The 18,250-nt window shown below is 39.2% G+C and overlaps 1 pseudogene; it reads right to left on the bottom strand.

The window, feature by feature from the left end:
• The window catches only part of LOC101997147, a 124,886-nt pseudogene extending 116,395 nt beyond the window's left edge, over positions 1–8,491 (bottom strand).
• Positions 8,492–18,250: the final 9,759 nt, after the last annotated feature.

Genomic DNA, 18,250 nt, shown 5'->3' with positions numbered 1-18,250 from the left:
AGAGAGAGAGAGAGAGAGAGAGAGAGAGAGAGAGAGAGAGAGAGAGAGAGAGAGAGAGAGAACAAAACTGAATAACATTCCAGATAGCAGAATTAGAAAATTGGGGCAATATAATACTTTTTAAAATCATTTCAGGTGTGAGATGGGGAATAATTAATGTTAGGTTGAAGTAGGAGATTTGAGATATTAAAAGGTGGACAACATTGGAAAGTCAGTGTGGCATCTTCTACTAATTCCACCTGGAGGGAAAGAACTTGGGAAGGGGATAAAGTTTGTAAGACTTTGTAAATTAAGAGATGGGATGAATTGTTTTGGGAGAAGACAGTTTTGGGTGACCCAAAATTTAGTTTCTTTGACTCATGAATAAGAAGCTCAGTGGCCACTAAAGCAGGTATGCAGGGTGCCCAGTCCTGAGTAGTGAGGTCCAGCTGCTTTTACTTGTGCCCTACAGGTGAAAAAGAAGGTCCCAGCTGATGTCCTAGGATACCAAGGACATATTCCTTCTCTACTACATAGAGGGAGAAAGGATATGTTAAATCTGGGGGATGAAGAACTGGGGCCTGGATATGGGCTTGCTGGAGTCTCTGAAAGGGTTTAGTAATGGGATGGAGAAGGAGCTCCTGCAGAGAGCCAAGAGCTGCCTTATATAAGGGCAGGCGAGGAGAGAACAAGAGGGGATACAGGAACACAGGAAGCCAGCTATTCCTATCAATGATAAAACCTCTTCTTTTGTGGAAGAAACTGCAAGGGACTGAATTAGTTTTCTTCTGTCTAGGGTAATAGCCTTTTGAGTTGGAATTATAGTTAATCCCAAATAAATGACCTGAGGGGGTAGACAGTTGAAGGTGAGACTCAATAGCCCCTTTTGGACAGGAAATTTAAAAGAGCATAGGTATCAGTTTGCTGATCTCCAAAGATGGACTGCAAAGTAAAATATCACATACTGTTTGAGTTAAGACTTAGGGAGAGACAGTGAGAGAAGGTCTGAAGCTAAAGTCTGACCAAAGAGGTGTGGGCTGTCCAAGAATCCTGGGGGAAGGACAGTCCAGGTGAGCTGTGTGGAGAGGTGAGTGTCAGGATCAGTCTAGGTGAAGGCAAAGATGTTTTGAGATTGTGAGCTGAGAGGAATAGAGAAAAAGGCATCCTTGACATCTAGAACTGAGAAGTGGGAGGTGTCTGGGGGCATAGTGGGAAGAAGTGTGTAAGGATTAGGCACTATAAAATGAAGAGGGACCACTGCAGAGTTAATGAGCTGGAGGTCTTTAACAAGGCAATAGGTTCCATTAGGTTTTTTAACACCAAGTATAGGGGTGTTAAAGGAAGAAAAGGTGGGGCAAAGTAGGGTTTTTTTTAAAGGTTAGAGAAAATAGGATTAAGTCTCTTAAGCCCCTGGAGAGAGAGGGGGTACTGAGCTTGGGTAATGTACTTAGTAGGATCTTGTAATTGAATAACGATGTGGGAATGGTGTTTAGAAACAGAGGGATTTTGGGTGTCCCAGACTTGGGGGTCATCCTGGGAGGCTGGTAGAGGAAAACATTGGTAGAAGTAGACATTGGGGCTGGAGATTGGGAGACTAGAAGGAGGAGGAGTAGAGCTGCTGGCAAGTTGGTGTAAGGTGAACAGAAGGAGCAAATGAAATGGAAGCTCCTACGTTTGCTAAAAAAAGAAAATCTCTTCCCATAAGAGGTACTGGGAAAGTTGGCATGACTAAAAATGAATGAATGAGATAAAACCCCCTAAAAACACAGTTAAGTGGTGGGGTCTGCTGAGGTAGGAAAAACAGGAGAGGTAGGCCCCTAGAACTCCCTCAGTACCGAGTATGTGGCTCTGGTGTTCAAAAGAAAGGAGATGGGCCTTCCTAATACCATGATGTTTACCCATGGCTCCCTGTTACAGCTGACAGTTGTGGTTGGGTCCACAATTTTACTACTAGTTGTTGGTCATAGGGAGAGATTTGTCTCTTTAGAATATTCTTAGTCCTCCAAGATAGGCACATTATAGGGATTGAAAGGATCGGGACTTTGAAAATTTATTGTCCATGTGGTGACCTGAAAGTATCAGTCTGTAGGAAAATGTCAATGATAGGTAAATATAGTTGTCAATATGTTCTATCGGGAACTCACCAAGGCCAGCTGGCCTGGGTCTGAAAAAGCATGGGATAAAACCGGACATGCTGAACATAGCGGACAATGAGGACTACTGAGAACTCAAGAACAATGGCAATGGGTTTTTGATCCTACTGCACATACTGGCTTTGGGGGAGCCTAGGCAATTTGTATGCTCACCTTACTAAACCTGGATGGAGGTGGGCGGTCCTTGGACTTCCCACAGGTCAGGAAACCCTGATTGCTCTTCAAGCTGATGAGGGAGGGGGACTTGATCGGGGGAGGGGGAGGGAAATGGGAGGCGGTAGCGGGGAGGAGGCAGAAATCCTTAATAAATAAATTTAAAAAACAAAAAAACAGTAGAAGATCTGAAGGGGGGTGGATCACCAAAGTAGAGCGAACTTGTCCTTAGGTACAGCACAACCATTGCCCTCTCTCCATTTGATCTGACTTCCACATGCAGAGCAACCCCACTGACAATTCACTGCTCCACAGCTCTCTGTAAATGCCTGATTGTTCAAGTCTTAGAGGGATTTCACTTTAAGTCCCAGAATTTCTTAAAAATCTGCATTTCATTGGGAGTCACCCCAGGTCACGGCTCCTGCAAAACTGAAAACTTTACAGCCATCAGGGAAGCAGACTATGACCACAATCAGAAAAGTCATTCTTCTTGACGGCGACTTCCCTTTATTTCCTCAAAGGAAGTGTAAACTACAGCAGGGGACTACCTGACGTTTATCCTTGTGCTCTCCCATGGCTGACTATTTACCACTTTTGGGCGAAACTCAGTCTTGTGGTTTTATCGTGTCAGTCACATTTTAAAGACTTGTATTATCAGTTTCTCTCCTCAAGAGTTTTCCTTGTTTAGTGGAGATTTGGGCTCAGAGACATCTTTGTGCGCCATGTCTAAGTTAGTTTATGATGCTATTATCCATCTTGTATTCCTTTTGGGTCACAAGGAGTGAGGTAGAGATGTACTCGGGATCACCCATTCACACCTCACTGCTATAATGACATGTTCATAGGCTGAATAGATGGCTCAGCAGATGACAACACTGGCTGCTCATCCACAGGGCTGGACTTTGAATCCCACAACCACCAGAGGAGCTTACTACTCTCTTTAAATCCAGTTACAGGGGATCAGATAGCCTCTTGTGGCTCCACTGGTCCCTGGCATCCACTTGGAATATACACTGAGAAATTCAAGTCATCAGGGTTAGCAGCCACTTAGTCCACAGAATAACACATTCCACAGAAAAAAAAGATACCAGTTTATCATTTTAAATTGTTAGATTTTATTATTCAAATTGTACTGTTTTCTTCTATTCTGCAATGAAAACATGTTTACAATCTGAAAAGGCAAAATTTTACCGACTTAATGTTTCAGCTTATCAGGGTGATGGCCCAGTGGGAAATGTGTATGGTGTGCAAAGCTGGTGACCTAATCCTGATCACCATATGAAGTGAGACAAAAATCAACCACACAATGTTGTCTTATGGTCTCCACATATCTGTCAGGCCTAAAATTCTATAATCATATTACACATACATATAATAGAAGCTTTTAAAAACACATCTTATTGATATTACATTATCTGGCATCTATAGATAATTCCCTCAGAAGAAAGCAATTCCATTAGGACTTCAAGCTGTACTGTGAAATATGCAATTGATGACTGATCATCCGACATTATTACATCTCTACCAGTCCGATGTAGAGATTGGTTTGAATCCACATTTGAGGTATTTAAGATTTTTTTATGTTCTCTATTAAGCATGTTAACATTAACTTTGTTAAAATATGTTGAAAAAACAGCAAATGTTTGAGTACATCATGTACCATTAGATTTACACTCAAGAGACTAAGACTTGAGGTTTCTCAGTTCAAATATATCCATAATTACTGACATACAAGCTAGGCTGGGTAACAAACATCTCAAGGGAATTTGTAAAGATATGAAAAACAAAACCAAGAACAACAATCCTCTACCCTTTCACAGACACCCTTACTTGAAAAGCATGATCACACACTGCCTGATATTTAAATAAGCAATGTAACACTTAGATGATGGGCATCTGATTCTTAACATTTCAGCAGAAAAAATACCTATCACTAAGTTAAAGCACTGTGGGAGATAGACAAAAGTCACAGAAGGAACACAAAGAGCACAAAATAAACTTCAATAAATGGGTTTGTGAAACATATAGAACACTTTAATATCTGTCTCAAATGTTGAAATGTAGAAATCACAATGCAGTGATCTCCACCATCAGTCTTCAGTGAAAATAGTAAATAATTAAATAGTAAATAATAAAAAAGACATGAAACAAGAATTTCTTAAAACTACAGACAATTGTGATGTCTAAAGTCTTTACCAAATCATTTTTATAAAGAGGCTTTTTCTCTTGCAGGAGTTCATTCCTTTTACCTGATATCAAGATGATACAAAAAGTCGTTAAAATATTTATAGGGCTAGAGACATGGACAAGCAGTTATGTTCAGTTCATTGCCAGCAAAAAAAATTCAGGTTTTTGAGAATTTCCTGTAGATCCTGCTACAGGAATACACAAAAGTCTAACCTTCTTGAGAACAAGCACAAAGATTCCCAGACCATACAATGACATCATATAATTCAAATCAAAACAAATCTACAAGCAAACAAACTTTCACTTATGTTTGTCTCCTCTGAATATTCATTCGTGTAACACAGGTGTTAAAGCATTTAAAGGCTTACTATCAGAGTTTTTCTTCGTCATTCATGGGGTCATATAATAGAATGCAAACATGTAGACTTGGAGTTAAAGAAATAAATCCTTCTCAATTGGTGGCATCATTTGGGATGTTTTAAAAAACATGGTTCTTCTGAAAGAAGTTTGTCATTAGGGTTCTGCCTGAGATTGTACATCCACACACCATTTCAAGTTCCTATCCCTGGCTCAGGCTGCAGGCTAAGGACGTATGTTCTTAGCTTTCCAATGTGGCTGCCATGTCTGACACTTGACATGATACATTTATGGTGATCATAACCCTCTGGAACCCAGGATCAACTTAAACTCTTTCATAAATTGACATACACATTATGTTTTATCACAGACAAAGATGAGGCACCCACACACATCTATAAAATTTTACATCTGGATAAGTGTATTTATGTAATTGAAGAAAATATTATACAATGCTTGAACCTACACCTGTAGATTTTTTTCTTCACAATCTTATGTAAGTAACTATGTGTTGACTGAAGATATTACCAAAAATTTGTAGTCATATTCCCTTCAGTATGAATTTTCTCAGTGCCTCAAAGGGTACTGCAATATGCAAAGGCTTTAATAGACCTACTATTCAAAAGTTTTACTCTTGTATAAAGAATACTAAAAAGAGGAAAACTTTACCACACTCATTACACTTAATGAGTTCCTCTGGCCAGAGTCTGGTGGCATACTCCTTTAATCCCAGCACTCAGGAAGCAAGGACATGTGGAACTCTGTTACTTCAAGGCCAGTCTGGTCTATGACAGACTCCCAGTGCTACAGAGAAATCCTGTCTCAAAAAACTTAAAAAAAAATTTCTCTGCAGTATGATTTTTTTCTCATGATTTTAAAGACTAATGATACCTACATAGGCGTTATTGCATTGGCTAAATTTATAAAGTTTCTATTCAGTATGTGTTCTCTGTTGGATGTGAAGACTTCTACAACATACACTGGCTTTACTACATTGATGGCATTTATAAGATTTCTCTCCAGTATGTGTTCTTTAATGTTTTTGGAGACTACTAAGGTGTGAAAAGGCTTTATCACATTGATTACATTCATAGGGTTTTCCCCCCATATGTGTTGTTTTGTGTCTTTGGAGTTTGCAGAGCTGTGAAAAAAAAGCATTATCACACTGGTTACATTCAAAGGGCTTCTCTCCAGTATGTGTTCTTTTATGTCAGTGAAGCTTGCCATGACTTGCAAAAGCTTTACCACATTGATTACATTGACAAGGTTTCTCTCTACTTATGTGTTCTTTGATGTACTCGGAGATGACTGTTCTGGGAATAGGCTTTACCACATTGATTACATGTGTAGGGTTTCTCTCCAGTATGTGTTCTTTTATGTATGGAGAGACAATAGAGATATGCAAAGAATTTACCACATTCAGTACATTCATAAGGTTTCTCTCCAGTATGTATTTTTTTATGCTTGCGAAGTGTGCCATAATCTGCAAAAGCTTTATCACATTGATTACATTGATAAGGTTTCTCCCCAGTATGTGTTCTTTTATGAGTTTTGAGATGATGCAGGTGTGCAAAGGCTTTACCACATTCAGTACATTCATACGGTTTCTCTCCAGTATGTGTTCTTTTGTGATTTTGGAGTTTAGAGTGTTGTGAAAAAGCTTTACCACATTGATTGCATTCAAAGGGCTTCTCTCCAGTATGTGTTCTTTGATGTATGCGAAGATAATTGTGATATGCAAAGAATTTACCACATTTAGTACATTCATAAGGTTTCTCTCCAGTATGTGTTCTTTCATGTCTGTGAAGCATGCCATTGTCTGCAAAAGCTTTATCACATTGATTACATTGATAAGGTTTCTCCCCAGTATGTGTTCTTTCATGTGTTTTGAGATGACTCGGGTATGAAAAGGCTTTGCCACAATGATTACATTCAAATGGCTTCTCTCCAGTATGTGTTCTTTTATGTTTTTGGAGCTGATCATGACTGGCAAAAGCTTTACTGCATTGATTACATTCATGGGGTTTCTCCCTAGCATGTGTTCTTTCAGGTATTTGGAGACAACTGGTACCTGCAAAGGCTTCATCATATTGAACACCATCGTATGGTTTCTCTGCAGAATGGCTATTTTCATGCCTTTGAAGATGAATGTAACATGCAAAAACTTTAACACATGGAGTATATTCAGAGGACTTGTCTCCAGGATGGCTTCTTCCATCCCTGCAAAGATAATTGACACATGTAAATGTTTTACCACATGCATTCAACTGATGAATCTTAATATCTTTATGAATTAATTTTATACTTTTGTCTAATTATAAAGAGGAATCAGATTTTAAGTTTTGCACTCCTGGTACTTTCCTTCATTATGGAGTGTTTTGTGTCTATGAAGAATCTGTGATGGTAATAATAAGAGTCATCATTTCATAGACCACATTTATAGTATCATTTTATATGAGATTTTTTACATATTTGAAAAGAACCAGATGAACTCAGTTTTAAATAAGCTTTACCATATTTATTACATTTTTAAGTTTTTCTATAATATAATACATACTATATAAGAAAGTGTGCCAGACTTGTTTGTAAAGTAAGTAAGTATACAGTCCAACACTCATAGGACTTTTCTTCACTTCGTGAGTTTGTCTTCCCAATAAAGTTGGAAAACTAATTAAATATAAACTTGAATCACATTCAAATAATCTATTCAATGTTGAAATACAAAATACCTTTCACATCTTCTCATTATTCTGAGTGAGGTCCAGTCCTTTCCATAACCTGAATGTTCACTTGCTAGTGTTCAGAGTGACATATGATATTCTTATTAAATGAAGAGCAAATATTTTTTTTTCATTGAAATCACACAGCTTCACTTTCTGTTCCTCCAGCTTATGTGGTATAGGGATTAAAGCTTCTCCACAAGAGTCTTTTTGACTCTCATGATCTCACCCTTTCAATAGGGTCAATAATATCACAATTATTTGAGTAACTCTACCTTTACTACAGACTGTTTACTTTTCAGACAGATTTTGACATGTACTTATTATCTATTCAATGTGTATGCCTTGTATAGTATCAGAGTTGTATGAAAATAAATGGATTGGCTGTTCTATAATATAGTTATCAAGGGGCTATAATTCAAATGGTGGTGTCAGATAAGTCATGGTTTATTTCTTTTCTTTATTAGAGGAATGCCTTAAAAACACTGATATTGCAGCATATGATTTTGTGAGAAATTGATAATGATCAATATACTTTAATCTGTTCATATTTATACTGTTGCTTTGCTTTAAATCTACTAGGACACATCATAATTTCTTCAGAGGCAAATTTATATCCAGTTGCACATGAAAATTACCTTTCATGTCTTCTAAGATTTTGGCAATGTTCTTCAAAACTATGGTCTTCCCAACTGTAGCCTAAAATATAGTACCAGAAAATATAGGATATATTATTGGGTATTGTTAAAAAAAAATAATAAGTTAAGTGAACCATACCTTGGTTATTCAGCTCATATCTCAAACTTTCTCCAACAAAATCACACAAGAGTATCAGTAACCAAGACACAGTTGTCCCCTTCTTTAAAAATGTAAGGGAAAGTTTACAGTCTCACCTACAGCAGTGAAATTCCTGTATGTCTCCAGCATCACATCTTTGTAGAGACTCTTCTGGGAAGGATTTAGCAAAGCCCACTCATCCTGAGTGAAGTCAATGTGCACATCCTCATAGTTTATGGTATTCTAGAATAATAAAACCAACAGTAAAACAAAGTCTGATCCTGATATTGTAAATAGATACTTCTTTTACAGTAATATATTCACATAATTCTGGTATGTCCCACACTTCTTCCATGACATAGGTATTATAACTACCTATGTATATTACATAGGTAATTACCATGTTACTGTAGAAAGAAACTGAACAGGAGGACCACATGTGCCATTCCCTGGCCTTTAAATAGGATACAGCCTTGAGAAAGAAATGCCAATGAACAGACATACAGAGACAGATAAGCAAGGAGATCAGTGCTACTGAGAACACATCAGAAAGATTGCATAGACAATTATTAACTACAAAAGAGATGGATAACTTGGGTATATTGGCTCATGCCTTTAATACCAGTATTCTATGTAAAAGCTGATAAATTAAATTGAGTTGGGTGCCAGCCAAAGCCTATGCAATGAGTTACAGTTTAGCCAGAGTTACAAATTGATAACACTAGGTCTCCTCCCCCCCCCAAAAAAATCATTCAAATAAAAATGTAAAAAGAAATCAGAGTTTACTGAAGTTCCTACAAAAAGCTTTGCATTCCTTCTTGTTCTGCATTCATCTTCCAGAACCTGCGGTGGGCCAGTTTAAAGTGTAACAGAATAAGATCTTTCTAAATAGTGGGCCTGTTTCAAAAGTTACAAATGGACCAAAGATAACATCAGCAATGTAAATGTTGATCATAAATAACACAGGGCAGGAGAGATGGCCCTGCACTTAAGATGGTATTGTTGGTCTTGCAGATAGGTGGGCTCAGTTGTCAGTACTTACACAGGGGCTTAGAACTATCCAGCACTTCAACTCCCCGGGTTCTGAGGCCTGTTCTGATTACTTTTGGGAACAAGAACACATGTGATACAAACCAATGAATAAAGGAAAAACACATGTTCATTCAATAGATTTCAAAACAGAAAAACAGGCAGGAAGCATGTAATATACCTCCAATCCAATGATTCAGAAGTCAAGGTATTAATATCATGGATACTGCTATCCTGGGAAAGAGAAGGATACCCTCCACTAAACATCAAAAGTAAGATGTAGGGAAGTTCAGCATAGCAACAAATGCTTGGAATGCACAAAAATCTACATTCAAGGTCCATCAGCAAATAAAAATTGCATAAAAAGAAGCATATTGGCCCACAATTAATCCCTGTGTCCAGAGGCCAGAATCATTTATATCTCTGATTTGAGGTCAGCATGCTCTAAGGAGCTTCTTTCAGGACAGCCAGAGATACAGACAAAAACATTGTCATTCAAAATCAAAACTGAAACCAAAAATAACTAAAATAAAAATCAGGATAGCAAAGAGGATTAACATTGAGTATCAGTTACTTCAACTGTATGTTTGTCATTTAGTGATACCATCTATAATGGTGGTGAATTCATGACAGCAGGATACACATAACCAGAAATGGGTTGAGGCTATAGACATGTAAATCCAATCCCCAATGAAAAATTTCATTCAAGAGGCTCCTCCTTCGAAAGGTTCTACAAACACAACAAAGAAGGGCATCAATAATAGATAAGGGTTCAAATGCTTAATCCAATTTGGGGATCTTTTCAGTCAATCAAGTGTATTTTGATTATGGTCACTAAATATTCATAGTCATCTTAGATAAAAAAAAAAGTAGGTTTCGCCAGGTGATGGTGGCTCACGTTTTTAATCCCAGCACTCGGGAGGCAGAGGCAGGTGGACCTCTGTGAGTTTGAGACCAGCCTGGTCTACAAGAGCTAGTTCCAGGACAGGAACCAAAACCACAGAGACACCCTGTCTCGAAAAAAAAAAATGTTGTCTAACTTCAATGATTGTCGTAGCCTGGAACAGTCCCTGAACTGTTTCAATGTGAAATTTCTTATAACACTCATGATGTTGAGTTGACTTGGCCATACCCAATCCAAAAAAGCCAGACCTCCTAAAACTGCCACTCCACAGGAGATAATGGGAGTCAACTACATGCAAAACACCACAGTGAGGTAGAGACTCCCAATTATCTGAGGAGCTACCATATTGATTTCCATATTGATTATAGGGATTTGCAATTTCATCAGCAATGGAGTAGTGTTCTCCTTGCTCAATACTCTAGCCAGAATGAGTGATTACTTGTGTTATTGAACCTAGCCATTCTCACATTAGAAGGTGAATTCTAAAAGCTGTTTTGATTTACATTTTATTGATGGCCAAGGATGTTGAACATTTAGTTATGTGTTTCTAAGCCAGTTTAGATTCAATCTATTTAGAATTCTTTGTTTAGATCTCTACCATATTTTTAGTTGATTTATTTGTTGATGTGTAACATTTTCAGTTCTTTTTCCTTCTAAGCAAATAAACTCAAACCACATAGACTAACATGATATATACTCATTTTAAGAGGACTTTAGCTGTTAAATAAAGAATAATCACAGTACAATCCTAAGACCCAGAGGTGGTAAGGAACCCCCTGTCTGTAGCAGGGGGTGCAATGAGGCCCCATGCAAACAGGAAATAGGCTAAATTTTATGGGTGGACACAGAGCAAAAACAGTAAGGATCATGGAAGTAAATGGAGGGAGAGAGGGGAAGAAACAGCAAAAGATCACTGGAATAGAAAATCTTTCATTGGTGATGTGGAAACAGTGCAGTAGCAACTTTCTACAAGCTACGAGGTGACTCTGGGGAGAACTACCAGTAACTCAGAATATGGAGCCTGAACTGGCTATCTTCTGTAACCACATACAGTTCCCAAGAGTTGGACTAGGAAACTTAGCCAACCATAAAATATTTGACACACACTTGTTGTGTCCGGAATAGATATCAGGGAAATGGTGGCTCATAATTGGTCTAGAGGTAATCCAATGATTAGCCTAACTGAGGCCCAAGTTGGCCAGGATGTATGCCTAGATAGGCAGGAATCAAAAGTTGGATATCTCAGAGAACTAGGGTAGAACCAAATACAACTAAGGAAAAAGAAAAAAAAAAGTCAATGTAATGATACCTAACTCTATGTCCAATGGCTCTCCAGGTCTCCAATTCTGTTCAGCCTTGTTGAGTACAACACACTTCTTTTTCTTGGGCTGTGCACTCCCCATTAGCAGCTCTCCTTGGCAGGTAACCTATGACCCTGGCATCACTATCATCTTACATAGTTAAATACTTGTAACCTTGCAATATCAAAGATCCACTTACGATCTTCCAGACTCCTTCACAGGCCTTGTGTCAATTACACTGACTCTGTCCTCTGAAGTACAGACAACTGGTTTTCTAGACTCCAGCTGGCTCAATTTCACTACCCCTGCTATTTTGATGTTCATCTCATAGTGCTAGCATCTCCAAAACAATGGGGGCTTCTGTTACAACTGGGTTGCACTTTCACCAATAGTCTCTAATAGGATCTCCTCAAGGTGCCACACCTCAAATTCTTGGCACTTCTAGAGTCCAGGGCTTTCAACTGCCAAAGAGACTACACCTTCAGTGATGGCCTTTTCTGGTCCCTCACAGTGCCATGCCTCACATCCATCCACACCTTCAAAACCAGAACCACCTGGGTGACACACATTACCAAGTCTATCTACCAACATGAGGTACAACCTTGGCTACATCTAAAAGACAGCTTCTCTGTGCTCTGAGGAAAATAATCCCAAGACATTTTCATATCTGTGGTGCTGGTCTCTTAATCAACACTAATTTCTTAGCTCTACCTGACCAGCCTCAACTACCCAGCAAAGCAAAGTTTCACTTAAATACGTCTCGTAACTTGCTCACCATAGCTGATTCTTCAGGCCCAGCTAATCAGAAGCAGAGGATTTAATGCCTTTATTCTATTCTTAACTCTTAAGCCAGAACCATGTGGCCAAAGCTGTCAGGTTCTGCTGCTTACTGGGGCTGGAACTGGGCCCCTTGTTTAATTACATCTTCACCAGCTTTCTGTCTTTCACTGCCAAAGCTTGGCTGTCCTGAAACTTGCTCTGTAGACCACAATGGCATTGAACTCAGAGATATGCCTACCTCTCTTTTCTGCATGCTAGGATTACAGGCATGTGCCACCAACCCCTCAGGTCACTATGCCCTTTATTCCATTTCTTAATCGTTTTATGTCCTCAAATTGTGAACGTAGTTACATCCCACTTTTGGATGCCCCCCTTTTCCTAAAGTATTTTTCCTTTTTTAGCTGCTCCTTTCAATATATATCTTCAGTAGAGTTACCACTAATATCTATATGACAGAGTCAATCCTACACTGTTTTGAGATTTCTTCTTCAAATGGAGTTAATCAAAAACTCTTCACTTTTGCCTCAGGCAGATTCTTGAGACCATGGCAAAATTCAACCACATCCTTCACCAAAATCTCACAAGAATGACTTCTAAGCAACATACTTAAATCCTACTCTGAAACCTCTTGATCTGGCTCCTGATATTTCACATCATTATCCAGGTCACATGTCAGTGGATATTAGCAGCTGAGTAAAGAATCATCACAGTACAATCCACAGACCCAGAGAGGAAGGTTGTAGTAGGGGATGTATTGATTTCCCATGGGAAGAGAAAACAGATTAGGTTTTTATGAGTGGACTGGGAGCAACAACAGGAAGGGTCATGGGAGTAATTGAGGATCAGGAGGAGAGGTGACTGAAATAGAGAAACTTTTAGGGTTGATGTGGAAATTTAGTGCAGTAGAAACTTCTGCAAGCTATGATGGTGACATTAGTGAGGACTCTCAATAACTAAAAATGTGGATGCGTCATCTTCTGTAATGACAGACATATGGCTCTAAGTAGTGGGACTAGAAAAGAAAGCCAGCCATAAATTATTCAACACATACTTGTGTTGTCTGGAAAATATATCAGGGAACTAGTGTCTTAACTTGGTGTAATGGCAAACAAGTGACTGGACTAAATTGAGGCCCAAACTAAATCAACACTGGCTGGATGACAAGGAAGAAGTTGTTGGATGGCTCAGAGATTTAGAGTAGAACAAAATTTAAGTAACAAAAAAGAAAATAATGGCCAATAATGATTCCTAGCTCTACTCTGCCTGAAAAAATCATAGACTGTTTCCTATCCTAATTGTCATCAGAGGGGTTTCCTCTGACAATTGATTGTGGCAGATGCAGAGAACTTCACCCAAACACTAGATGAAGCACTGGAAGGATGCAGAAATTTGGATGGGAGTTTGTATAGTGGCCAGAGATGTCAAGGACACCAGAAAAAACACAATCCACAGAATCAACTAAGCAGGGATCATAAGGCCTTAAAGAACCTGACAGAGCAATTATGGAGCTTGCAGGGTCTGAGTCCGATCCTCTCTATGCATACTGTGGTTGCTTTGCTTGGTGTCTTTGTGGGACTCCTTACAGTAAGAGTGTGTGCATTTCTGACTCTTTTTATTGCTCTTGGGACTCTTTTCCTTCTACTGGGCTGCCTAATGTCCCCAAAATATGAAGGTTTGTGTCTAGTCTTATTGTATCCTGTCATAATATTCAGTTGCTATCCCTGGGAGGCCTGCTGTTTCTGAAGAAAACAGAGGAACAGTGGATCTGAGGCAGTGGGAATCTTGGGGACTAGGAAGAACAGACAGAGTTTAGGCTGTGGTCAGGATGTATTGTATGAGAGAAGAACAAATAAAAAGAATAAACAAAAAGAAATGAAAAAGCAGCTTTAATTCTAACTTATGATCCTCATACTCTTTAACAGCCCCATGCTGTTCAAATTTCCAAATTCACCTCTGATAATCAAGAAAAAATATTGCCTTGTGATATCTTGTAAAATCAATAAACAAAGCAAACTATTCAGATATATAATGGCACAGAATATATTCCCACTTAGAAAGAAAGAAATGTGACTGGTGGTGGTCCAGGCTCCAACTTGGGCAGACATTTCATACACATATACAGACCACAACAGACAGAAAAACAGGTCAGCAGTCCATTAAACTCCCCCTTTCCTTTAGTTCCCATAGACACAATCCCACAGCAATTCCACAGCCTTCACCCATGTAGCCATATCCCCACACCCAAACTGGGTGTGAGACCCCTGCTTATGAGCAGGTCAAACAAGCCAGAAGAAGAGGTAGGTGAACTCAGACTAAGACTCCCTGATGAAGCAGAGTCCACATGAGCCATTATAATTCCAGGCAGACTGCCCATGAATTGATCTCCTCCACTCTTTGAGTACCTCCCCAACACTACTCCAAATCCCACTTGCCTCCTTGTCACTCTGTTTTAGTGCTCAACATCTGTGGGGATGCTCTGCTTGAACAAAAGACACACCAGCTGCTAGAAGTCCATGTAGGCCACCTGCCCACAGACACCCCCACTCTCAAAGTCCCCAACACCACACTGTTCACATCCACCATTCACATTTCCCCAGTCTCCAACTGTCACAAAGACACCCTAAAAGAACAAAGGGCACATCTGCCCCCAGATTTCTGGTCCCAAATATGGATAAGGGGGACTGTTGTTGAACCATAGGCTAGCCACACAGACCAGAAAAAGAGAGGAGAGCAAATAGAAACCAAAGAACAAAACATCCATTCAAATGACACAAAATGAAAAATAGGAATGTAGACTCACAATCACCACAAACCCAGATACACAGATGCCAGCTAAAGAACACAAAGAACAACCAGGACAATTTGTACCCATCAAAGCCCAGATATCCTACTAAAAGTCCTCAATACTCCAACACAGCAGAAGCACAAGTAAGAGACCTTAAACAAATTTTATAAAGATGATATCAGTCCTGACAGGGCATATGAGAATAAATCCCTTAAAGAAGGAAAGAAAAAGCAGGGCGATGGTGGCGCACACCTTTAATCCCAGCACTCGGGAGGCAGAGGCAGGTGGATCTCTGTGAGTTCGAGACCAGCCTGGTCTAAAAAATATCAGAGAGTCAAAGGAAATGGACAAAAATGTTCAAGACGTGGAAGTGGAAATAGAAGCAGTAAAAAAAAATCACCAATTCAATGAATTTTGGAAATGAGAAATCTAGGTAAGTGAACCAGAATTACAGAAGAAACGAAAGAGAGAATCTTTGGTGTTGATAATATGATAAAAGAAAATTATAAATCTAAAAACATTGCTGAAACATAATATTCAGGAAATCTGAAAATCTATAAAAAGATCAAACCTAAAAATAATAGGAATAGAAGGAAAACAATTCCAGTTCTTAGACCCAAAAATATTTTTAAAAAAAATCATAATAAAACATTTTTTACTGAAAGGACATCAGGTAAACAGAGCCCACAGAATAACCTAAGCAGGCCTCATAGGTGTCCACAGTAACCAAGCAACAATCATGAAGCCTGAATGAGTAGATGCCATGTTCTCTGCTTATATAGTAGGGCTGTGTAGCTTGGTGTTTTTGCAGGACTCATAAAACTATGTGTGGGAGGTGTCTTGGAATCCTATTCTTCCTATTAGGTTACTTCATCAGGCCTTGATAGGAGGATTTGTGCCTAGTCTTATTGTAAATTAATATGCCATGTTTGATTAATATTCCTGCAAGGTCTTCTCTTTTAAGAAGGGAATGGAGGAGGCGGGGATCTGGAGGAGATGGAGCAGGGGAGGGGAAGGAAACGGGCAAAGGGAGGGGAAACTGTAGTTGAGATGGAGTGTATAAAAGAATTTTAAAAAGAAAAGAACGAGAAATGTGGACATTGTTAGGAAAGACTGGACCAAAGCAGAATTAAAACTCAGCAGGACAAAAACCAAATCCCATAGTTCTGTCATAAACACATTGGGCTTCATTCTCAAAGAATTTACATTGTGCTATCCCTGCATCTTTTCATTCATTTTTCTCATTTGCTAATTTCACTGTGTGCAGCCACCGATGGCAAATGCCTCATCCCTTAGTTGTGTCACTATCCTGTGTTCTCAACAGAACACAAGCTTCATCTTTACAACTTCATGCTATCAACTCTCAAAGGCTCCTCACCAGGTTTCTGACGCTGCCAAACACAGATGGGTTCACCAGTGCTGAACTGAACCCACAGAGGGAGAATCCATGACCTTTACATTTGCATCTTTATTGTTTCCAGAACCAGAACAACACAGATGATCATGATAAGTCTGGCTTCTATGTTGGTGTAGGCCTATATTTCTGTATGGTGTACCAGCCAGGCATAAAAGCCATAGACCTGGTCTGAGCTGATCACGTAGCTCTGCAGACAAGCTGTCTCTGCGTAACAATAGCAAGGATGTACTGCTCCTTTCTTCTTTTGTTAGAAATGTAGATCTCCTGAGGAGAGGTATTGGCTGAGACTGGTCAGGATGTTTGGAGCTTATTTCTTGGTGATTTGGAGGAAGTCTTATAGAGATGCTAATTTATGGTCTACGTGACAGGTAGGTGTGGACTGAGGACGTGACCAAAGGTCATTTACTAGGGTTACCTAGGATACAGCTTAATGTGTCTGTCCCCATCCGTCCCCCCCCCCCCCCCCCCCCCCGCTCAATTTTTGGGATGATATATAAACTGGAGAATAAATGAGAGAGATCTTGTCCTTCCATGACGACCGTGTAAGTTTGTGTCTGATTATTCCTCGTGACTACGTTTCAGTCCAGTTAGGGAATATAACTGTCTGTGTTGAACCCACATGGGCTTCAACATGTTGGGATGGACCCTAACAGAGTTGCAAGGACTAGAGTTGCAGTAGATGTTTGTAGGAAGTTGATTCCTGGAACTAGGAAACATTTTGCTTACTCCTTCCATCAGTTGAAAGTTTAGCTGTATGGAATCTTACCCTTAAAGCAACTTGCTAAGCTGTATGGAATCTTACCCTTAAAGCAACTTGCTAGGCTTCCACTCTAGAGCAACTTGCTAGGCTTTTCTTTAATGGTGACAATCTACTTGAAAATTTCTACCTGATTCTCCATATGACTGCCATCTAAAACTTCCCAATGCTTTTTCTTCTACCAAACAAACTTTTCCTTTCTTTCTGTCCCTCTTGTTACATTTTTTACTGTGGACTTGAATGAGTCATCAGTAATCACCATCCAACAGAAGCAACACTTTGTCTGAGAAATCAGCCCTTGTAATACAGGTCTTCATTTGTTTGGTTAGAGCTACTCTGAGATATTTTATGTTGTTTGTGGCTAACGTAAAGGGTGATATTTCCCTGATTTCTTTCTCAGCTCATTTATCATCTGTGTAAAGGAAGGCTACTGATTTATTTTCAGTTATCTTGTATCCTGCTACATTACTGAAAGTGTTTCCCAGTTGTCAAAGTTCCTTGGTAGAATTTTTGGGGTTGTTTATGTGAACTGTCATATCATCAGCAAATAGTGAGAGTTTGACCTCTTTTCCAATTTGTATCCCCTGGATCCCCTTTTGCTGTCTTATTGCTATAGCTAGGGCCTCAAGAACTATATTGAGAGAGTGGACAACTTTGTCTTGTTCCTGATTTCAGTGGGATTGCTTTGAGTTTCTCTCCATTTAGCTTGATGTTGGCTGTTTGCTTGCTGTATATTGCCTTTATTATGTTAGGTATGTTCCTTGTAACCCTGCTCAGTCCAAGACCTTTATCATGAAGGGTTGCTGAATTTTGTATAGGGCTTTTCAGCATCTAAAGAGATGATCATGTAGTTTTTATCTTTCTGTTTGTTTATATGATGGATTGCATTGACAGATTTTCTTTCTTTTTTTTTTTTTTTTTTTAATTTTGAGGTTTTTTAGAGGGAAGGTT

This window comes from Microtus ochrogaster, unplaced genomic scaffold (genome assembly GCF_000317375.1).
Source record: "Microtus ochrogaster isolate Prairie Vole_2 unplaced genomic scaffold, MicOch1.0 UNK114, whole genome shotgun sequence".
Lineage (NCBI taxonomy): Eukaryota > Metazoa > Chordata > Mammalia > Rodentia > Cricetidae > Microtus > Microtus ochrogaster.
Note: the sequence above shows the minus strand (reverse complement) of the source record. Positions and strands in the feature narration are given on the sequence as shown.